We start from the raw sequence: 25,956 nt of genomic DNA, 5'->3' as shown, positions 1-25,956 counted from the left end.
CTTCACAAGCACTTTAAAATTCTTAATTCACTTCTTCCGCTTCGCTTCAGGTGATCCGTTCGCTGTTTCGCTTCGAGTAGTTCCGATTACTAACTGACTGCGTGCCATCCCTGCAACGCTTTTATAGTCGAGACGAAATCCCTACAATCGTCGAGAATATTCCACAAAAGTAGAGTATTGTTTGTTTCGGCTATCTGACAATAGATGGCGTTGTACTCCTCGAGCGTTCTAGATGCCACTAGCTCTTTCAATATTCGTTCGACTATTCGGCGATAGATGGCGTTACTTTTACCGATGTGAGTGGTGTAACAATACTTTCCGTTTTAGTTCGTGTCCAGTGAAACAGCAATGGAAGGCGTAATTGATTCCGAATTTGAATTGCCACGACCCGCGCTGCGGGTAAATCGATAAAATAAATACGAACCGAACGCCGTTACAGTATATTTTCATCTATTTTTAACAACGTCTCTTGGTTTGAGGATTTGAGAATATATTAAATCGATTTTCCTCGAACATTATTATGCTTTGACTGAACAAAATATTCATCGCTCACATATTACGTACCTACACAAAAGTCTGTCATGTAGGTAATGTAAGTGAGCATATTTTGTTTTGTATACATTTTGCTTTATTTATTTATTGAATGAGTGATTATTGGTAGCTTGGAGGCCTTTCCAGGTTCACCAGGACAGGTGGACGAGCAAAGGCTCAGCGGGGAGCAATGGCATTTGCTAACAGCTGCACGAGCTCCTACAAAGGAGACTTAACAATTCAAGAGCAGCTGCTTCGCGTATGAATCTACTACCAGATCGGAATCGCGACCCGCTGAGAAGATCCGGCGAGTAGTTTTGTATACATTGAACTTTTTTTTACTGCTTAGATGTGTGGACGAGCTCACAGCCCACCTGGTGTTAAGTGGTTACCGGTAAATGCCGCCACCCACATTGAGATATGAGTTCTAAGGCCTCAGTACAGATACAACAGTTGTCCCACCCTTCAAACTGAAACTCATTACTGCCTCACGGCAGAAATAGGCAGGTTGGTTGTACCTGCCGTGCGGACTTACAAGAGGGTCTACCACCAGTAATTACGCAAATTATAATTTTGCGGGTTTGATTTTTATTACACGATGTTATTCTTTCACTGTGGAAGTAAATTGTGAACGTTTGTTAAGTACGTATTTCATTAGAAAAATTGGTACCCGCCTGCGGGATTCGAACACCGGTGCATCGCTAGATACGATTGCACCGGACGTCTTATCCTTTAGGCCACGACGCGACGACTTCAAAACGCATGGAACATCTGAAGGATATTGATTTTTTGTAAGGATAAATGCTGGACCCTGAATTTATGGATCTTATCACTTCGAAAACTTAAGGAAGGCGGAAATAATTTAGCAAATTTGTATTATGTATAATTTTAATACGTTAAACGTATGAGGAAATCTAATAATATATTACAATATTAATAGCGTGTTACGGTCTCGCTCAGGATTCACGTACTTTGAGGACTTCAAGGACTTTTACGTGAATATTTCCGCTTGGACGTGGACGATTTCTAGCACCATAGCACCGAGCAAGAGAGGTATTAGTAGGCCCGGTCTTAAGAGCGCGATTCAGCTCATTTTGGATATTATTATTTTTTCTACCTATTCTCTGGTAGCCTAAGAGGCTATTCCAGTTACGCCTGGACGTGTAGGTGGGCTCACGGGCTCAACCTGAGAGAGTTTGCTAACACTAGCAAGAGTAGTGCTTCGCAGAAGCTACCACCGGATTGGAATCGCGACCTACTGAGAAGATCCGGCGAGAAGCTCAGTGGGCTTTATTTCGGAGCACCCTAAGAGCACGCTACTCGGATCTTGCCACAAGACCTACGCTGATAATTAATATTACTGGTGGTAGGACCTCTTGTGAGTCCGCACGGGTAGGCACCACCGCCCTGCTTACTTCTGCCGTGAAGCAGTAACGCGTTTCGGTTTGAAGGGCGGAGGCAGCCGTTGTAACTATACTGAGACCTTAGAACTTATATCTCAAGGTGGGTGGCGCATTTACGTTGTAGATGTCTATGGGCTTCTGTAACCACTTAACACCAGGTGGGCTGTGAGCTCGTCTACCCATCTAGCAACCTGTTATTTTTAAACTAACAACCCTATCCGCCGAAACGGTGGCCCGTAGTGATTGCGGTAACAAAAAAACGACTACAAAAAATAGGCGAGACTTTTGGCTTTTTTTTCTGATTTTTTTAGTTTCTCGCGTCCGATGACAAAGATAGCTCCTTTGTTAGTTGGTTTTACAATATCAACGCTATATAAGTGCATTTTTAAAAAATACTGTCACGTTTTTCATTGCCTAGGTACACAATTAATTTTCTAAAAAATGAATGCATTGTCACATCCCTCTTTAAAAGTAAACTGGCTGCCTTTTTTCACGAGACAAATTTCTTTACAAATTGAACTGGAAGGGTGAACGAACTCAAATCATTTGACTGCTGGATCTTATCTATAATCTATATATTAATACATGAAGGAAAAAATTTGTATCCCTTTTTACGAAAATTGCGCGGACGGAGGAGTATGAAATTTTCCACACTTATAGAGAATATAGAGAAAAAATGCACAATGCTAATATTTTTTAAAAATAATGCATAAAAGATACATTAAATCAATAAAGAAAACATTACACACACTACATGCCATGTATTTGACGCACACACGCATGCATACTATTCATTGTCAAACTTTTGTTCTTGACGTCTGTTGTCAAATTGAGAATAGATTAAATATTGTTTGTCTTTGTAAATATTTTTTATAGTGTAGTCTTGGCGAAATTTGTGATTATCTATACTAATATTATAAAGAGGAAAGATTTGTTTGTTTGTTTGTTTCGAATAGGCTCCGAAACTACTGGACCGATTTGAAAAATTCTTTTTCCATTAGAAGCCGACATTGTCCCTGATGAACATAGGCTACTTTTTTTAATTATTTTTTTTGGTTTCATTTGTGTTTTAATGTTTCCGAAGCGAAGCGAGGGCGGGTCGCTAGTAGAAGTATAAAATACAATCATAATAGTGTACAAACTTACAATTACAATTAATTATAGTCGAATTTCGACTACTGCGGGACCTCTAGTTAAAAAAAAAGCACATTCGAATACCAACCCGAACAAACATTTCGCCTTTTTTATCGTCCCATACTGGTCAGGTTATTAGAGCGAAGTTATCATCTGTCTGCTCTTGATGGGTGGGAAAATTCTCAAGTTAATCGGACGTTTTGTAGTCACGTCACAGCTCACGGCCCATTTGGTGTTAAGTTGTTACCGGAGCCCATAACATCTACAACGTAAATGCCGCTACCTACCTCGAGATGAGTTCTAAGGTCTCAGCTTTTACAGTAGAACGGCTGCCGCACCTTTCGAAGCGAAACGCATTACTGTTTCACGGTAGAGTACCAGTAATTACGCAAATTATAATTATTATACCGGTTTGATTTTTAATACACGACGTTATTCCTTCAACGTGGAAGTCAATCGAGAACATTTGTTCAGTACGTATATCTAATATATAAAATTCTCGTTCCCATACTCCTCCGAAACCGCTTGACCGATTCTCATGAAATTTTTTATGCATATTCAGTAAACCTGAGAATCGGCTACTATCTATTTTTCATACCCTTAAGTGATAAGGGTTGTCCACCCCTAAGATTATTTTTTTATTTTTTGGACAATTTTTTTTTTTGTTATATTGAGACATTATGTGGTTGAATGAGGTATTGTTATTTTTATGTTCCTTCATCGTTCACAGCGCTACATGCCTCTTTCACTCATCTACCACATCCTTACACACTTACAATAAGTTAGTTTTTTTTTTCTACACTAGAGATTCCCTAGAAATCTTATATATGGCAAAACAACGTTTGCCGGGTCAGCTAGTAATGTTATGAAATACTTCTACTTACACTTATCGAGCCAATAAATTTGTGTTAAGGTTTTTTTCTTACCTATTCTACCTCGAGGGGTTATTCTAGATTCGCCGAATTAGTAGATGAGCTCACGGGGCTCAAGCCTGATGACGTTGCTAATAATACTAACTCTAGCAAGAGCAGTGCTTCACTAAATTTACCATAAGATCGGAAACGCGACCCACTGTGAAGATCCCGTGAGAAACTCAGTGGGCTGTGTCTGTGAGTTAATTTACTCGCCGAGCCCTTCGCCACAAGCGACGGGTTCGACGAGAACGACGACCGTTGCTTGAGGTACCTAAAAGCACCGTTAGTGGATCGGGAGGATCCGAAATGACGTGTGTTAAGAAGGTCATTGCGGTAGGCAGCGGCTTGGCTCTGCCCCTGGCATTGCTGAAGTCCATGGGCGACAGTAACCACTCACCATCAGGTGGGCCGTATGCTCGTCTGCCTACAAGGGATATAAAAAAAAGTCAATTCCTTATAGCCCTCAGGATTTCCGTTCATCTCTCTCTGGAAATGACAAGCCTGCTTCACGGGAATACTCCGAATGTCCCGGTAGACTCCACGGCCAGTTAATAACGGCCGTCTGGTGTAGTGGTAAGTGACATGGTCACTACATACGGGGGTCGCGGGTTCGAATCCCGGCAAGGGAAGATATTTGTATGATAAATATAAATGTCTTTCCCAGGGTTATGGACGTATATTAAATATATGTATGTGTATAATAAAAATCTTACATTTATTTCCGTTATCTGGTACATCTGTAACACAAGTTCTTTACGAACTTATCACGGGACCAGTTATATTCCCGACCAGTTATATATATAAAATATTTATTTATTTACTAGCTGACCCGGCAAACGTTGTTTTGCCATATATAAGATTTCTAGGGAATTTCTAGTGTAGAAAAAAAAACTAACTTATTGTAGTGTGTAAGGATGTGGTAGATGAGTGAAAGAGGCATGTAGCGCTGTGAACAACATAATGTCTCATTATAAAATCAAAATGTAAATGAAATGACTGACATATTTTATGATTTCATTTATACGGCTATTGATTTATTTACTCCACGAACGAAGCCTGTGTCTACTAAATTTCCCCCATGGTTTACCAACTCTCTAATAAAGACTATTTCCGAGAAAAATAAAGTGAGGTATCGATTTAAGAAATATAAAAATCCGCGCGACCAATTAGAATTTGAGCTCCTTCGAGAGCGTGTTCACAAATTGAGCGAGCAATGTCTTCATGTATATAAGAAGAGAATTGAAGTTGATATTTGTAGGAATCCTAAAAGCTTTTGGCGCTTCATCAAAGATAGACGAAATGGTGAGACCACTGTACCAGCAATTATGTATCAGGGAAACCAGATCGCATCTACCGGACCGCAAATCGCACAGATGTTCGCAAGTTGCTTTTCGTCAGTGTTTAACAGAGATTCCCTAGCTGATTATGTAGACTTTTCTTTTAATACAACTCCTGTAAGTCGTATTAACATATCAGAACGTGACATTCAACGCGCAATTAAAAAGCTAGACATGTATAAAGGTGCTGGACCAGATGATATTCCCCCGGTTTTTGTTAGACGTTGCGGCTCTGCTTTGGCTTTACCTTTGTCAATTATCTTCAACAGATCCTTGACTGATGGTGTATTTCCAGACATTTGGAAGAGCTCTAAAGTAGTCCCAGTATTTAAGAAAGGCGCCACAAGCAATGTTAGTAACTACAGACCAATTTCCATACTTTCATGCATTCCAAAGCTCTTCGAGTCACTTGTCTGTCCTTTTATTACACAGCATCTAAATAACTTTATTTCTGAACATCAACACGGGTTTAGAAAAGGCCACTCTGTTGAAACTAATTTAGTCTCATTTACGTCTTACCTCTGCCGAGAAATTGATAGAGGTCTGGAAGTAGATACAATTTATATGGACTTTTCCAGTGCCTTCGATAAGGTCTGTCATTCTCGTTTAATAAATAAATTACGAGGCTTTGGGATTGGTGGGTCGTTGTTGGAATGGTTTCGTTCGTATCTTGCAAAAAGACTCCAGTTTGTAGTGGTGAATGGTCATAAATCACAGGACTACATAGCCATTTCAGGCGTACCACAAGGCTCCCATCTCGGTCCTGTATTGTTTTCGGCTTTTATTAATGATATAACTTCAGAAATACGCGACAGTCAATTTTGTCTTTTTGCTGACGATTTAAAAATATACAGAACAGTTACTTTACCAACAGACTCAGAACTTATACAATGTGATCTAGATAGAATAAATGTATGGTGTAATTTAAATGGAATGACATTAAATACAAAAAAGTCCTATTACATAAAATTCTCTAAAAAACTAATCCCTATGACATCCTGTTATGTACTGAATGGTGACATTCTGCAGCAAGTCAATGAAATTCGAGATTTGGGCGTGATTATGGATAACAAATTAACATTCAAAGCACATATTGATACAATTGTTATTAAAGCTGCCAGAATGCTGGGATTCCTAAAAAGAAATACTAAGGGATTTATGTCCTCAAACACTAAAATAATATTATATAACTCGCTGGTTCGCAGTCAACTTGAGTTCGCATCAGTAGTTTGGGGTCCCCATTACGCTACTTACTCGCAGCGTATTGAGAGCGTACAGCGTGCATTCACTAGGCACTTGGCGTTCCATTCTTCTAGCATATCTTACCGTACCACATATGATCTACGTCTTAAACATTTTAAAATGATATCGCTCGGCAACCGTCGTAGAATAATTAATATCATGTTCCTAAAAAAACTAATTTCCGGAAGCATAGATTGTAGCCACTTACTTCAGAAAATCAACTTTAGCGTTCCATACCACTGCCCACGGCATCCTATTACTGAAATTTTCCATATTCCCGCAAGTAGAACAAACCTCCTTAGATATTCCCCTTTATCAAAGATTTGTGGTGAATATAACCAAATATGTGCATTAATTGACGGCATTGACATTTTTAACGACACGTGTCCTGGTCTCAAAAACAAACTAGTATCCAAGTTCCTTTGCTTATAACTGATGAGAGAATGTCATTCTGATTACATTGCGCAGTCTGCTCTATGTATTTATATTTTTTGCATTGCCGCGCTCGAGTTTTTTAATTTTTTTATAGTTTTATAATTTTTTTTATAATTTTTTACTATATAAATATGTGCATTATTTCTTATTTAGTAATCTGTGAAGTTAGTAGTGTGTGTAGTTAGCTCTTGTTTTCATGTTGTTTTCAAATATATATATTGCTGTAACATGTCATAGTGTGTTATAAGAGATTGCTGTACATGCCTGTAACTGGCTTACATACCAGTACTTAATTTTATACATGTTAATTTTAAGCTTGAATGTTTTGTGTGTATTGCTGTTGGTGTGTCTAAATAAATAAATAAATAAATAAATAAATAAATAAATAACAAAAAAAATTTGTCCAAAAAATAAAAAAATAAATCTTAGGGGTAGACAACCCTTATCACTTAAGGGTATGAAAAATAGATAGTAGCCGATTCTCAGGCTTACTGAATATGCATAAAAAATTTCATGAGAATCGGTCAAGCGGTTTCGGAGGAGTATGGGAACGAACATTGTGACACGAGAATTTTATATATTAGATTATACCTACCGAAACGATCTCGCGTTTGCCTCCTGGACGACTCTGAGCCGCCACACGAGAACCGACACCGTCATGTTATTGTTTTCGGATCGATTAATAATAATAGCTCAGCAATCGAAGTCGTGAGTAAATTAAATTTTAATTGCCCCGACCTCACCATTAGTTCGATAAGAACATGTGTTTATGTGATATTTATCTCGAAATTAGAGCGAAGATGAGTTGAATTCGAAGTTGGGGAACTCCGGATCCGATACCGTATTTAATATAATCAGATATCTACCTACACCTGTAAAGGTACGTATGTACATAGCTATTTATCTATATATTAATACGTGAAGCAAAAACTTTGTATCCCTTTTTGCGAAAATTGCGCGGACGGAGGAGTATGAAATTTTCCACACTTATAGAGAATATAGAGAAGAAGTGCACAATGCTAATATTTTTTTTAAATAATGCATAAAAGATACATTAAATCAATAAAGAAAATATTACCCACACTACATACCATGTATTTGACGCACGCACGCATGCATACTATATATTGTCAAACTTTTGTTCTTGACGTCTGTGGTCAAATTGAGAATAGATTAAATATTGTTTGTCTTTGTTAATATTTTTTATAGTGTAGTCTTGGCGAAATTTGTGATTATAGAAGTATAAAATACAATCATAATAGTGTACAAACTTACAATTCCAATTAATTATAGTCGAATTTCGACTACTGCGGGACCTCTAGTATATTATTATTAGGCTAACTAGGAAATACGATTCGTGGGTACGCGCTTAGTGTTCGCCCACTGATCGAAATTTGACCTTTATTTTGTTACACACAGTGTACTACTCAACTTTGTAATAACGTTCAAAAAATAATATATTTTTTATTATTCATTGACCGCGATCTCAGAGCGTTCGTTTGCGCAATACACTAGAACTCTTATGCAAACAATCGCGAACGAAGTGTACCACAATAAGTTCGCACGTTACCGAATGACCGTGCGTTGTTGCGAAACCTCCAGTTTTATTTTCTTTATACCTCGAATAGAACTTAAAATAAATATTTTTATAATAAGGAGCTTCGTTCCTATCCGGTGTCCCACGACACCACACATTTTTTTTTTATAGCTTAGATGAGTGCACGAGCTCACAGCCCACCTGGTGTCAGCCGGTTATTGGAGACCATAGACATCTACACGTAAATGCGCCACCCACCTTGAGATATAAGTTCTAAGGTCTCAGTATAGTTACAACGGCTGCCCCGCCCTTCAAACCGAAACGCATTACTGCTTTACGTCAGAAATAGGCAGGGCAGTGGTACCTACCCGTGCGGACTCACAAGAGAACCTACCACCAGTAAAAAAATATTCTTGTACATACATAAATTACATTTCAAATGGTCAGTATTGCAAACCGACAATTTAATAGGTAAAAACCTATTAAGTACTATTAATAAATATTTGAAGGCTAAATTCGTACATATTCGACTATATTACTCTAATTTTGTTTTACATAATAATATGGAGACGAAGTCAAAACGTTTTGGACGAGATAAAAAAATATATAAAACCCGTTATAATTTTACTCAATATATTTTTTTTGTTAACGGTACTTCCCGCCGATATAAATAAATCATTACAGCACCATCGCTAACGCAGATTGAGCGCTGAATTTCTGTTTGGTGCGTCGGCGTCGGCTTCGCCAGTCGCGCGTCCTTCATCGCCGGACCGGATTGTAGGACAATGTGCGGCATCGCTTATTTAATACCCTATAAATAATCGATATATCCGCCATATTAACGTTTCGGGCTTTCTCTGACGTTCACCTAAAGGTGATGCAGAGAAAGTAAATTGTTTTATTCGGTAGATGCGTGTATCTACTACTCTACTGCGAACAACTGATGAGGTTAAAGCAAGAAATTGAAAGAAAGCGGCCGGAATTAATCAACAGAAGGGGTGTGGTTTTTCATCATGACCTTCACACATCTTTAGCCACTCAGCAAAAATGAGGAGAGCTTGGCTGGGAGGTGTTAATGCATCCGCCGTATAGTCCTGACCTTGCACATTCAGATTTCTACCTTTTTCCGTCTCTTCAGAATTCTTTAGGCAGTGTCAGGTTAACATGACGAGAGGACTGCCAAAACCAATTGTCGCGGTATTTTGATCATATCCTATACTACCTACAATACTATAACCAACAACCTACCTACAAGAAGGCAAAAAGCTATCGAACAAAATGGTACCTACATACTTTAGTTAAATGTAAATAAACTATATCAAAAAATGTTGTGAATTTTCTTAAAAAATGCGAAGAAACTTCTTCCCCAACCTATTATATGGCTATGAAAAGGCAATTCTCTTGTCTGCTGTTTCTTAACCTTTTTAGTGCTGAGCTTACTTTCACGTGTGTATATTGCAGAAATTGCTAAAAGATTCTTGAAAAAAGTACCTTGTAAAGAAAAAAGAAACAATACTAAATTTACAGATAAATAATTCGACGCTTCGCACTTTATGGAGAGAAAGCAAATTGAATCGATCCATCGACGGCACGCGTTCAATGGCCTCAACTATAACCTTTCATGGAGGACATGGAGGTTCGCGATAATAATAATTTAACCATCAGTTTAGAAGACGGACATGAAATTCTTTAATTAAACGAAGTTACGTCTTAACAACCATCTTGTCTGAAGTAAAGTAAAGTAAAAACAAACCCGCAAAATTATAATTTGCGTAATTACTGGTGGTAGGACCGCATGTGAGTCTGCGCGGGTAGGTACCACCACCCTGCCTATTTCTGCCGTGAAGCAGTAATTCGTTTCGGTTTGAAGGGTGGGGCAGCCGTTGTAACTATACTGAGACCTTAGTACTTATATCTCAAGGTGGCTGGCGCATTTTCGTTGTAGATGTCTATGGGCTCCAGTAACCACTTAACATCAGGTGGGCTGTGAGCTCGTCCACCCATCTAAGCAATAAAAGGTATCCGGAATCGACGGACAATATGCGTTCGGACTAAATTGGAAACGTTGGCAAACATAGTCGGTATGGAAACCAGTTACCGTCCGTAGCTTGCGGGAAAACCAAACGAGTTTGACTATACCAGGCACCAGCAGAAGCATATTATCTTTTTTTAGTATTTTCTCCCGTTTTCGTGTAAGCTTAACTATTCGTATGATTTCATCACGCGTTTATAATCATAAGGTCTATTTGCTTTAAGCGAAATTTCGCTTGATACGTGACATTTATCTTTGTAATTAAAGGTCCGTTTTATTTGCTACTAGCGATCCGCCCTCGCTTCGCTTCGGAAACTGTAATTTATTATTGATTTCTCCACTATTTAATGGATGTTATTATACATATAAACCTTCCTCTTCAATCACTCTATCTATTAAAAAAAACCGCATCAAAATCCGTTGCGTAGTTTTAAAGATTTAAGCATACATATGGACAGACAGATATAGGGACAGAGAAAGCGACTTTGTTTTATACTATGTAGTGATGATTACTATCAACAGTTCGATGTTTTTAATTGAACTTCAATTACGCTCACCACATTCGATTACCTGAAGAAGTTTTTTTTTTTGTTATGAGATATTTTCCAGCTCTCCACTTTTAGCTCTTCTAAAGCTGTAAAAATGTCGCTTAAACCAAATAGCCATTCACCCCTCGATATGATGACGTCAGTGTTGCGTTGACTTGCATTCTATTCATTATTGTCATTGCCTTCCATAGTGACTTACTTTTCCAAGCAACTCCTTTCATTGAATTTCAGGGAGAGAGAGAGAGAGGGAGGGAGAGAGAGGGAGAGGGAGAGAGAGAGAGGGAGAGGAAGAGAGGGAGAGGTAGAGGTAGAGGGAGAGAGGGAGAGGGAGAGTATTCTTTATTATACACCAACAAAAGAAACAATGCGAAACATTAAATACAAAAGAAAAGTACAATTGGCGGTCTTATCGCTAAGAGCGATCTCTTCCAGACAACAGGTGGAAAAGTATGTAAGGTAAATGTACCTATAATGATTTTTACTTACCTATTCCAGTAACCGCGAGGGGTTATAATGTATTCACGGGGCGACTATGTGTGCTCACGGGGCTCTAACAATAAGCCTTAACAAGAGCAGTTTTTTTTTATTACTTTCTCTTTTTTTCCCTACCTATGCTGATAGCCTTGAGAGGCTATTTCAGCTTCTCCTTGACGTGTAGGTGAGCTCACGGGACTCACACCAGGAGTGTTGCTAACACTGGTCCTAGCAAGAGCAGCGCTTCGCAGAATCTACCACCGGATCGGAAACGCGACCCACTGAGAAGATCCAGCGAGAAACCCAGTGGGCTAAGTATGCATACATAAGTAGATCGCGTAGAGAGTGCGTATGCAGAAAACAAAAAAACTAACTGCATATAAGTATGTAGTTTGGATAACGAGAAACATGCTATAAAATTATTTTAAATGTTATTGACGTGTTTATGTTTAACGTTAATTAACGTTTTATTTAGGATGCAATTTTTTTATTGCTTAGTTGGGTGGACGAGCTTACGGCTCACATGATGTTAAGTGGTTACAGGAGGCCATAGGCATCTACAAGGTAAATGCCGCCACCTACCTTGAGACATGAGTTCTAAGGTCTCCGTTTTTACAGAACAACGTCCGCCCCACCCTTCAAACCGAAACGCGTTAAGTACTGCTTCACGGCAGAAATAGGCAGGGTCGTGGTACCTACCCGTGCGGACTCAAAATACGTCCTACCACCAGTAATTATTTTTAAAATTAACATTAAGCTTGTTCAAATCTATATTTTATTTATATATAATTCATGTGAGTTTTATAATTAATACTACTACGAATTATTTATTCAATTATAATTATCTATATATTAATACGTGAAGCAAAAACTTTGTATCCCTTTTTACGAAAATTGCGCGGACGGAGGAGTATGATATTTTTCACACTTATAGAGAATATAGAGAAGAAGTGCACAATGATAATAGTTTTTTAAAATAATGCATAAAAGATACATTAAATCTTCTTCTTCTTCCAGTGCCTCTTCAATCCTGAAGGTTGGCCGTTAGCTTTCTATATTCGTTTTTATCTGCAGCCAGCCGGAACAGCTGGATATATATCTGCAGATAGCCGGAACAGAATACATTAAATCAATAAAGAAAACATTACACACACTACATACCATGTATTTGACGCACACACGCATGCATACTATTTATTGTCAAACTTTTGTTCTTGACACTGAAGTACTTGACGTCTGTGGTCAAATTGAGAATAGATTAAATATTGTTTGTCTTTGTTAATATTTTTTTTATAGAGTAGCCTTGGCGAAATTTGTGATTATAGAAGTATAAAATAAAATCATAATACTGTACAAACTTACAATTCTAATTAATTATAGTCGAATTTCGACTACTGCGGGACCTCTAGTTTACAATTCATACAAACGTCAAATCTTTGTTTTTATGAAAGAACAAAGATTTGAAATCATCATTATCATATTATTATCATTTGAAATCGTTCAATGCTTTCCATCAACAAGAATAATATACCTTATCACTTACGCTTAAACATTAAAGTGCATTAGCAAAACATCGCGTCCAAATCGCTTAGAAGTCTTAAAGTTTATTTGTACAAATATAATAATTACTTAGTATACCAAAATATTATTAAAGTAAGTACTTAAAAATATAAATACGTACATATTGGTACAGTAATTTCTAATCTTAATTTTGTAAATGTGAATTTTAGGCTACTTTTTTTAGACTAGCTTGGCCCCGCGGCATCACCCGCGGTACGACAATAACCGCGGGTAACATCGCGGGACTCAGCTATCTATCTATCTATCTATATATATATAAAAAGGAATTGCTGTTCGATAGTCCCGCTAAAACTCGAGAAAGGCTGGACCGATTTGGCTATTTTTGGTCTTGAATTATTTGTGGAAGTCCAGAGAAGTTTTAAAAGGTAGATAAATATAAAAATGCTCGGAATTATATAAAAATAACAATTTTATTTTTCCTTTGATGTGTCCCCCGTTGGACAGGAATTGTTTTAAGTTTATTTTATGCAAAAGTTTAGGTCTTTTATTTGTCGATTGAGGCACTACGAAGTCTGCCGGGTCAGCTAGTCAATAATAAAATTTAATGTTTCCGAAGCGAAGCGAGAGCGGGTCGCTAGTACCAAATAAAAAGCATCTATAATTACAAAGATAAACGTCGCTTATTAAGCGAAATGTCGCTTAAACCAAATAATTGGCTTTACTTGTGGTAGGACCTCTTGGGAGTCCGCGCGGGTAGGTACCACCACCCTGCCTATTCCTGCCGTGAAGCAGTAATGCGTTTCGGTTTGAAGGGTGGGGCAGCCGTCGTAACTATACTTGAGACCTTAGAACATATCTCAAGGTGGGTGGCGCATTTACGTTGTAGATGTCTATGGGCTCCAATCATCACTTAACACCAGGTGGGCTGTGAGCTCGTCCACCCATCTAAGCAATAAAAAAAACAAAAAAAAAAACCTTTCACCACTCGATATCATTAAATTGACCTTAACATTCTTATCAGTAATCTATCGGGTCAATCAACTAATATATTTATATTGGTTTTAAATTATTGTGTTGGGTTTATTAGTGTCACTATATCGCGTCTCATCTATATTATTAATACGTGAAGCAAAAACTTTGTACCCTTTTTTACGAAAATATAGACAACGAGTGCAGAATGCTAATTTTTTTTTTAATTATGCATAAAAAATACATTAAATCAATAAATAAAAAACATTACACACACTACTTTTCCCATTGCATATTGTCAGTAGTCAAATTGAGAAAAGATTATATTGTTTATCTGTAAAATTATTTGTCTATATTGTTTATATATAGTCTTGACGAAGTCTGTGATTAAAGAAGTACCGTAAAATGGGGCGGTTAGGGACAAATTCCAACTTTATGAGCAATTTTAAGGTAGTTGTTGATGTATATAATGCTATATCAGGATCAAAATGATTGAGTCTTGGGGGCATCTTTGTTGTCTAATTTAAAATTATGCAACTAGCATTCCAGTTTAAGCAAAAAATGCAAAAATAGGTGTAATCCCTATTTACCCGAAAATTGCGGTTAATTGGGACGAAATGAGAAATTTCCTAGGGTTGGCACTACTTTTATTTTTATATATAGTTTTAATTTATTCATTTATTTAGTTGCACCAACAAAGTGATCATCAATAAAAAAAATTGAAAAACTGACAAAAGTACATGGCAGACATCACCTCAATTATAGGTGCAATCGACAGTGCTGATATTTCTATCTGGGTTAAGAGATTAGGTGTGTCGGTTATTCCATGGATTAATCAGATGAAAACCCCCACTCTGAACAAATATTAAATATTTTATTATGTATTACTTAGACATTTTTGTCCACCTTGAGATTTCATTGATCTTGTTACATGTCTCTGCAAAATCGACTTACTTATATTAAATTGCTTATCTATTTCAAATAAAGACTTATTCCCAATTTCGCTTCGAATAAACCAGATTTTTACCAACAAATTTAAAAAATATTGTTATAACTACATAGACAACCCTACAAACATGTACCTATTTATACTTAGGTCGTTTCCATTTCACGTATTCTCATCCCAATTGACTCCTTTTTCGTTGTTATTTGTACCTAAGACGTCCCCAATATCCCCAAAAACAACAGATTTTTACATGTATTTTTATTTAATCAAATACATTAAAACCAATAACAACTGAGACTTTCCTCTAATATATATGCTGGTTCAAACACTAAATAACGTTTATAAATCATAGTCGTCTTCTATTATTATCAAATAAATAAAAGAGAGCAAAGTTTCTAGCACTAAAATAATGACCACCACAGGAAGTTAATTTGAAACGCTATTTTTTATAAGTTAGCAGCTGTTATTATGCATATTCAGAGTTGTTTTGTGAACTTTCAACATTCTACTATTAAACTACAAAAAATTGAAGATTTTGCAACGAATATAAAACTTATATTGAGCGTCGAAAGATTTTCCCGGTTTTTTCCCGATTCGCCTGTCAATCCCTAATCGCCCCATTTTACCGGTATGTATAATAATGGTCCTTGACAATAGAACCATAATAATGTTAAAATTTATAATTTCAATTAATAATAATCGAATTTCGACTACTGGGGAACCATTGTATTATAACTACTGTATTGAACAAAAATTTGGCTATGAAAATTTTAATTAAATATTATTCTATCTTAAACAAGAATGTTCTTTCAATATTTAAATAGTAATTTGGAAAATTTGTTAGAGCGCGATCACGCCACACGCGTTTACTTATTCGATTCTGTACTAAAATTTATCATTTTCTTAACTACTTGTATATTTATACAAATTATATTAAATATTTAACTACGACACGTAATCAATATAAAGTACTTTAAATGGCTGTAAACAATATTAATGTGTCATAGTCGTACTAAATGACGAACATACACATACTAAAACCAGTGGCTCTCAACCACAATGTAGCAAAACTTTGGGTGTCGCAAGCCCCTATCAAATTTGCCACGATGAACAAGTACTTTTTTTTCTCAGGATTTTAAAGGATACACTTGGAGAAGGCAACCTAGTTTTATTGTTCATAATTAATGCGCGAGCTTTATAAAGGTCGGTTCAGAAAAAGATAGATTATGCAACGATTGGCCACATGTGACGTCACGAGTTATCACTGTCGCTTAGATGGTTGAAAAATATTTTTTAAGGATTTTTTTACTGTTTAAAAAAAAAAAGTGAATACAAATCTATCTTAATTACTATTTAATATGTCGTTAATTTAAGGAATGGTTGATTCTGCATAGAGACAAACTTCATCTTCTGTTACTGCCTTCCTAAGGGATGATATTGGAGCACTTTATTTTTTATTTTTACAAAGAAACAGCTTCCTATATACTGTATTACTCTTTTTCAACCCTCGGTGGATACAAAGGCCTTGAAACTTGAAAAGCGTCCTTCTTAGTTGTCACTTGTTCTAATATAGTATAGTAGGATTATGCTGTCAAAATTACAAATAAATAGATGTAGTCATTTGGTCAGACTCTTAATGAACCAATTATTTGAGTACTAATTAAAAATGTAATTTATATAGCCATTGTTTTAATTATTATTATTATACATACATTTGTAATATGTATTTAATGTGAAATTAATTATTGATCCATTAAGCAGGTCCAAAGTACTGCAGACTTTGATTTTATCATATGAAAATAATGTGAGTGTGTAAGTGTTTAAATCTTAACCGCCAAAAACGCAGATACTAATATTGACAAGTACCTAAAATATGTTCTTAATAAATATTAAGATAAATTAAGGGAGAGTTCCTTGTTATAATAATAAACATCCCACATTTAATATACGTAAAACTAGTTTTCTTCTGTATTACGGGTGCGCAGGGAATTGAAACATGTCTAAATCTTTGTTTCCAGCATAATATGCTGGATATAATAAAGGGCTATCAAATAGAAGAGTATTTCTCCAAAAGATAAATAATAGTAGTAAATAAAAATATTAGTTATGAGATGTCAGAAGTTCACGATGATACGTATTACATACATACACTGCTCGTGGTGTTAAAGACAAGAACACGCAGGACCTATAACTTCAGCTCCCAACCCAAGTTAAAGATAAAACATACACACAGTATATCGCAAAGGCATTTTAGCAAACCATTTTAGTTAATCCAAAAACATAATAGTGATGTCAAGAATTAATAGCGTAGTCATTCCTGCATTGGTATGCCATTATGAAGCATTCAGTAATTGTTACATGTAACAAAATTGATACTTTAATCAATTGGTGGCATTTAGACAGTACTGCTTTTAAGCTCTGAAACAGCACCAGGAGAATATTGAGCTTATCCACCTATAACAAAACCCTCAAACTATATCCGTAATCAAATTACATTGAGGCTCAACTTTGTGTCGACACAACACGGACCTATATCGATTACTGGCACCTTACATAATGCCTCTACTATTCGTTTTTGAGAACTTTATTTACACATTAGAACTTTATGATTTACATAAAATGTAATTAAGTTTATGAACGTAATAAAAACTTTAGGTTAGGTTAAGCTAAGCTATGCGCTTTTAATAAGTTTATATTTCAGGCAGTCCCATGTAATTTAATTGAAATCATATTTTCTTCGGAAACTAAAAAAGAAATAAGCAGCGCCTTTGTACATAATTTTCCTATTACTCTGTACTGTCTTCTTTTCTGTGTGTACATAAATAAATAAATAAATTATTAATCAGTGCTAACATGTACCTATTATTAACAATCATGACAGAGTTGATTAGATTTTTTTGGGCATAACGGCTTAGTCTGTGACTTCGAAACCCTGAAGAAAATACAAACTTTTTTTTTTTAATCAGTAATGTAATGCTGTTGGAAAAGTTAGCGGAATCGTCATGAACTTATTAAGATGAAGTTATTTGTTAAGGAAACTTATTAATATATTCCTTTTAATACTGTATAAACTATTATATGTATGTATGTGTGTATATATGTATATATACTTTTTTTTGTATGTATTCGTAACTTAATATAAATTTCATTGCACCTACCACTATTTACTCTGCACTACCTTTGGTTGACTGGTAGAGAATGCCTTAGGCATTAAGTCCGCCAATGTAAATTTTACATGAAGTGTAATAAATAAATAAATCAATAAATAATGTAGGTGATCAATGTACAATATAAATGAAGCCTTTAAATTATAAGGTAACATTATTAATCCACAAAGTTGTACTGAGGTAATACCAACGCTATATTTAAAAGCATTTTCCTGTATCAGTTCGAATAGCACACATCACACACATAATATATTCAATATACAATCAATGTCATTTAAAAGGAAGATCGAAGTTTTATTTTGTATGTATCGGATAAGGTATTGCTCATTTACATTAATAATTTACTGCCAATGTGTAAGTTCTGACGAAAATATCAAAAATAAACAAACTACTTTAATTTCGCTTTAGAAATTACGTAAAAAATCAAATCATAAATCGCCTTCGTATTCCCGCCATTTTTAAGACATTTTATAAGTCTAATTTCAAAATAATAAAAAACATTGTGTCGGAAATTAATATTTAAACGTTACGACAAGCAGACCAAGCAGCAAGGTTGAACACCGACGTGTTTTTGCTTAAAGATGTTTGGCGAATAAAAAGTGAAGGCGCGCTTTATTTAGGACACTCACCTCGTCTCGATCAAATCAAGTAGTTTTTAAGTGAATGAAAAAAATCAAAAACGTTTATTAACACAGCTAATACACACTTAAGCACTGCAATCCATTTATTTTTGGCACTTTTACGGGCACAAGGACACACGCACGCTTCTGAGAAACTTTTTGTTTTGATAATTCTTTGCGAAGCGCGTTCGATAACAAGCGTTGCGCACGGGCAAATCTAAGAATGACATCAGAGTCAGCATGTAGCGGTATGCGGGCTGCAGGGGGTTGGTGTTGCCGTGTTTTATTTTATTTTTAGGAACTCTTTTCTGTCAGATATATGGGGAATGTGAACGTTTTTGTTGATTTTTACGTTAATGAACTGATCCCAGATAATTAACCATAAATTTTGTATAAATTAAATTTAAAAAAATTAAAATAACTGAACATCGTAGGCATGCTGGAAACAGCATTTTAGCCTTAATGCAACCAAACACAAAGTAGCTTCTGCTAATAAATGTAAAATGTTGAAAACTGACCTTCGAAATATAAAATTCACAGAACAACACCATGAAAAACTAGCTTGTTCAAAATAAAATTAACATGCATTACTGAAATATGTTCTGCGTTAGCCACACATACCACATAACTATCGACTATCAAGCGGTCATGCGTCACTCACGAGCGAGACGGCTAGACCTGTGATAACAAAGGACAAAAAGAAACAGAAATAAGTACAAATTTATTCCTAGAACGATGCGAAAGTATAAACTTGTAGCGACGACCAAATAAGTCAAAGATAAACGTACTATTTCCAAGAATTAAAATTTTAAAATGCACTCTAACTTCATACTCTAAGTATCAAAGTTGCCAATACTATGTTATTGGGTATACGAGTTATATATACTATACTCCAGCTGATGATCTTTTATTATCACTTAAAATTAAATGCTACCAAAATTGCACATTTATTATTAAAACTTTGATTGAATTTATCATTACAGTATTCGCAACGTGCAATATTAAATACTCTATAAAGTTAACAGAATTAGATTTCTCTTGCATAGAACAAACACCAAAATAAAAACATTTTTAACAGTTCATTTGGCCTATACTTTTCACATTCACAGATTTGAATGCTCACGTCCTTACGGATCTAACAATCCAATAAATAACCTTTGCTTTAGACGCCTTCAGCTCCAACAATAGGAGCCGGCTTAGGAAGCCCGGTAACCGTACTCTTCGAACTCGCCGGATCTTCTCAATTCTTCTCAGCGGGTCGCGATTCCGATCCGGCAGTAGATTCATTCACAAACCAACTGCTCTTGAGTTGTTAGGTCTCCTTCAGAGGCGCTCGGGTAGCTGTTAGCAAATCCCACCCCCCTTGGCTGAGCCTTTGCTCACTCACCTGTCCTGGTGAAAGGCCTCCGGGCCACTAGTAATCTTTTAACCCTAAAAAAAATTTGAAAGCCAACTAAAATTAATTTTACGATAATTCTAATATTTAATAGTATCATGCCTGTATCATATATTATCATATCGTATCACAATGCATGTTTAAAATATCTAACTCCGACATGCCTGCCTAGGACATACATAAAAATAATGTAGGATGATAAGCCGTATGCAGTATTTTTTTGTTGCTATATCATTATGAATGGATGATCCGCCGGATTTTTAAATATAATTATGAGCAGTCTGTCTTTCCGTACTCTATGGTATTAAAAGTCGACGCGCCCATAGAGCTTCTTATTTTTTTTATACCATAGATGAACAAGGAGTAAAGCTCAATGTTGATTTTAATCAAAACGAATATCAATCCTTTGTTTTAAGCATCCGCAGAAGGTGGTATTCCGTCATTCAGAGCACTATCACTAGTATTTTAAGGGTATGATCGTTTAAGAACACTAGTATAATTTCGTTCTGTGTATTTCGCTGACTTTGACAGATGAACTCCCGAGTTACCTGCTGATAAGTTGCCAAATACCTAGGTCTTTACAACGCAGATGCGTTTCCACTCACATCGATACTTGGGGCTCAAGTATCCATAAAGAGCTGGGCAGGGCTCCGTTTGCAGAATTACCGCATAAACTTGATCAGATAGGGCTAACAGCGACTTTTATATGTGTGACGGATTTCGAGGTCAAAACGAGGTATGCGCTAACCTTGAAATGAAGGTGACGATGTGTTATATGGTGTATCTGTTCCCACGATTTTCGCTACGGTGATTGATTTAAATGACACAAAAATATTGATTCGATTTAGATTGATTTGCGCCTTCTACCGAGAACTCATCGCTTCACCGCAGAAATTGGCCAGATGGTAGGGCGATCTAACAATTCACTATGCCACAGACGAATAGCTAGTATTATAATACTTAAACGATCAATTTCATGAGGCAATTGATATTTCGTCTTCAGTTTTTTTTTTACGAGAAGCATCTACCTGATTAGGTTAGTCTGTGCACTGTGCCATTTATAATATTTGTCTGTGCGTTCACTAGAGATGTGCCTACTTGAGAAAGATGCTAGAAGGACAAAATTGAGAAAACTCCCTTTTATAAATTTGTTTTTCCATCTAACTCTATAACGTGGTAATTACCTTTAAAATATCACTAGGTAGGATTGAAATTTTGCAAAACATAAAAACATGAATTTTTAAAAATACTGTATTTAAAATAGGAGAATAAACAGTAACAATTGGCAATTGTAAGTCTAGTAAAAAAGGCTCAAACTAACAACCATATGAGTCGACTATTATCAAAGCCGGCAATGTGACTTTTGGACAATTATTGGTAAATCAGAAAAACGAATTATTGACTTTGTATTCCATTGGCAGTCACAAAACTCTTCTGAACGACATCTTAGATAAATAACAGGTTAACTATTAAGCTTTATTTAATGCAGGTTTTGAACCGTATTCTTTGAAGGAGACGATTATATTCAAATCAATATGTATTGACATATCAATATTTTTTTTTGTCCAAATGCACAGATTGCCACCTTTGATAATAGACGACTCATATATAATAACTTTTGTGACAACTTATCATGAACACAGACAACTAGACTTGAGTTGTTCTTTTCAATTATCGGGGGTAGAAGTGAGGAGCACCACCGCGGTGTATTAAAAAGTGTCAGCTGAAAGGGAGCCAATTAAGGTGGCGCCACAGTGGCAAGTGCAAGGATTTTAAAAACAGCGCCATAAACTATTATGACAGGTTACTAAATTAAGAAAGAATGAAACACTTACTACGTAAATAGTAATAAAAATAAATAGTTGAGATTTTAAATACTGCATAATATTTTTAACTACACAAGTCACGAAAAATATTAAATTTCTCAACCCAGCACACTTCACTCTGTTTATAACTGCTGTATTTGTATAATTTCCACTCCTACCGCCATTTCAGTGAGTATTCCAAAAATAGCTTGCTGTTTACAGGTGGACACTTTTGCAACTTAGGAGGACAACAATAGGAGGACTCCTATACCAACGGTTGGAGAACCGGGGTAAAATGAAATGTTGGGGGGTAAAAATGAAACTTTTGTGAGTAAAAATATATACTATTGAAGTGAAACTTCTTTAGAATCGTAAAATTTTTTGTTATTGTTTTCTTTTTTAAATTATCATGGGGGCTATAATATGAAAGATGCTAAAAAGAAGCGATTTCGTTTTTTTTTGTTCTTCGGCATGGGATAATATCAACTTACACAAAAATATTTCGGGGTAATAATTAAAAAAGTTCCCCGACCGCTGCCCTATACAAATAGGTATTTCGACTATGCATATTTTAAATCTTGGATTCAAGATGGCAACTGACAAATATTTTTGACTGTTACAAAAATTTATGACTGTTACAAAAATTTACAAGATCGACACGTTCTCTAATACGTATAATAAGCGTTTTAATTGAGTCACGTACAAGACGATTGATTTTTTCAATATTTTTTTTACCACTCTTAAATTCAAGGCTATTGTGAAAATCAGAAATGAATCAGTTTGTTAATACTTTCTCTAGCCTATCGAAATGACTGTGAATACAAACTCAACAAAAAAAAAACGCGCCTACTAATTTTTCGCGGCTTATTTTTTGTTGTCAATGTCTAATTGGTTTACAATAGTATGAATAAATGTAATAAGTGCTGTGGTGAATCTAATTGTTAAAAAAAAAGGATTTTTAAATTGATACTTAAGTAGGTATATTATAACTAACAGTACCGTAAAATGGGGCGATTAGGGACAAGTTCCAACTTTATGAGCAATTTTAAGGTAGTTGTTGATGTATATAATGCTATATCAGGATCAAAATGATTGAGTCTTGGGGGCATCTTTGTTGTCTAATTTAAAATTATGCAACTAGCATTCCAGTTTAAGCAAAAAATGCAAAAATATGTGTAATCCCTATTTACCCGAAAATTGTGGTTAATTGGGACGAAATGAGAAATTTGCTAGGGTTGGCACTACTTTTATTTTTATATATAGTTTTAATTTATTTATTTATTTAGTTGCACCAACAAAGTGATCATCAATTAAAAAAATTGAAAAACTGACAAAAGTACATGGCAGACATCACCTCAATTATAGGTGCAATCGACAGTGCAGTAACAACAATATATATTTATACATATATAGTGGGCTTTCTTAGAAACGGTTTATATTTCTCCGTTCTTGGTAAGTACTTAGGGGCTGATATTTCTATCTGGGTTAAGAGATTAGGTGTGTCGGTTATTCCATGGATTAATCAGATGAATACCCCCACTCTGAACAAATATTAAATATTTTATTATGTATTACTTAGACATTTTTGTCCACCTTGAGATTTCATTGATCTTGTTACATGTCTCTGCAAAATCGACTTACTTATATTAAATTGCTTATCTATTTCAAATAAAGACTTATTCTCAATTTCGCTTCGATAAACCAGATTTTTACCAACAAATTTAAAAAATATTGTTATAACTACATAGACAACCCTACAAACATGTACCTATTTATACTTAGGTCGTTTCCATTTCACGTATTCTCATCCCAATTGACTCCTTTTTCGTTGTTATTTGTACCTAAGACGTCCCCAATATCTCTAAAAACAACAGATTTTTACATGTATTTTTATTTAATCAAATACATTAAAACCAATAACAACTGAGACTTTCCTTTAATATATATGCTGGTTCAAACACTAAATAACGTTTATAAATCATAGTCGTCTTCTATTATTATCAAATAAATAAAAGAGAGCAAAGTTTCTAGCACTAAAATAATGACCACCACAGGAAGTTAATTTGAAACGCGATTTTTTATAAGTTAACAGCTATTATCATGCATATTCAGAGTTGTTTTGTGAACTTTCAACATTCTACTATTAAACTACAAAAAATGGAAGATTTTGCAACGAATATAAAACTTATATTGAGCGTCGAAAGATTTTCCCGGTTTTTTCCCGATTCGCCTGTCAATCCCTAATCGCCCCATTTTACCGGTACTATTTATTGTCAACACATTGTCAAACTCTTGTTCATGACGTCTGTTGTCAAATTGAGAATAGATTAAATATTGTTTGTCTTTGTTAGTATATTTTTATAGTGTAATCTTGGCGAAATTTGTGATTATAGAAGTATAAAATACAATAATAATAGTGTACATACTTATTTTAATGATAATTTAATTATAGTCGAATTTCGACCACAGCGGGACCTCTACCTATTTATTAATATCATAATGATGGTTATTGAATCGTGAGTCAGAAGCTGTATTAGATGTATTCGCGAAGTATTTGCCCCTGATCTGATAGGTCTCTTTCGAAAGCACTCGGGCCACTGTTATGTGGGCTTAGTGCGAGTTTTTTCACGTTCTCGATAGCGTAAAAGTTAACTCAGATCTGTATGCAGTTGAAACAGCGCCCCTAGCACAAAACACCCAGTCATGACCTATGCAAGCGTAGTGTTCACTTACGCGGCCCGCACCAATTAAAATCACTCCAATTCATTCCATCCCATTTTTGCAGGATAGACGTCGGAGCTCCGTGGTTCGTCAGTAACGTCGACTTCCATGACGACCTGGACTCAGAGACCATCAGTAAGTATCTACAGTCAGCATCGATGCGCCACTTCGATAAAGCGGCACGACACAAGAACCCTCTCATCGTGGCCGCCGGTAACTACATTCCCGATCCTGCGGACAGAATGGAAAGCAGTCGACGTCGCCCCAAACACATCATTTCGAATCCTCCCGATCCACTAACGGCGCTTCTAGGTATCTGAAGCATCGGTCATCGTTCTCGTCGAACCCGTCGCTTGCGACGAAGGGCTCGACGAGTAAATTAACCCACAGACACAGCCCACTGAGTTTCTCGCCGGATTTTCTCAGTGGGTCGCGTTTCCGATCCGGTGGTAGATTCTGCGAAGTACGGCTCTTGCTAGGGTTCGTGTTAGCAACGTTGTCACGTTTGAGCCCTGTTAGCTCACCTACTAGTTAAGGTTACGCTGAAATAGCCTCTCAAGGCTCTCTCGACTTAGGTAGGAAAAAAAAACACAAAAAAAAGCGCCAAACATTCCGACTCCATACAAATTAGAGTTAACTTTTACGCGATCGATAACGTTAAAAAACTCGCACTAAACACACGGGACCACCAGTAATCCTTCATTCCTAAAAATAATGCCTTTGATATGAATTTAAAACTATAATTATTACGTTTAAAAAAAACGAATTATTGTTAATGATGTGTTTTTTCCTGTTTAGACTGGAGCATTATTAGCTGACGTGTTTAAGTGATTATTGGAGTTGATAGACATCACAGTGTAAATGCCAGGTCTTGGGGGCGTCTTGTGAGTCCCCACGAGTAGGTAACACCTCCTCAAAGGTCTATTTTTGCCGTGAAGCAGTAACGCATTTCAGTTTGAAGGGCGGGGCAGCCGTTGTACTGTAATAACCGAGAGAACTCTCAAGGTGGGTGGCGGCATTTACTTTGTAGATGTCTATGAGCTACGGTAACCCCTTAACATCAGGCGGGCCGTGAGCTCGTCCATCTATCTAAGCAATAAACGAATAAAAAGGCAACGAATGTATTTCGATTCCACTCGATCGATGACACCTCAACGGGCTGTGAGCTCGTCCGTCATCTGGGAAATAAATAAGTAAGAACGCACGGTCACCCGGACGGTCATC

The 25,956-nt window shown here is 36.0% G+C and overlaps 1 protein-coding gene across 1 annotated transcript in view; it reads right to left on the bottom strand.

Moving 5' to 3' along the window:
- LOC101740482 (uncharacterized) overlaps positions 1-19,435 on the bottom strand; it is a 53,414-nt gene extending 33,979 nt beyond the window's left edge. Inside the window, exon 1 of the mRNA XM_004922186.5 lies at positions 18,820-19,435. The gene's annotated coding sequence lies outside the window, so the exon portion shown is untranslated. The remainder of the gene's footprint in view (positions 1-18,819) is intronic.
- Between the last annotated feature and the right edge of the window lie 6,521 nt (positions 19,436-25,956).

Source organism: Bombyx mori, chromosome 11, assembly GCF_030269925.1.
Source record: "Bombyx mori chromosome 11, ASM3026992v2".
Taxonomy (NCBI): Eukaryota; Metazoa; Arthropoda; class Insecta; order Lepidoptera; family Bombycidae; genus Bombyx; species Bombyx mori.
The sequence above is the reverse complement of the archived record's forward strand: the minus strand, read 5'-3'. Positions and strand labels throughout refer to the sequence as shown.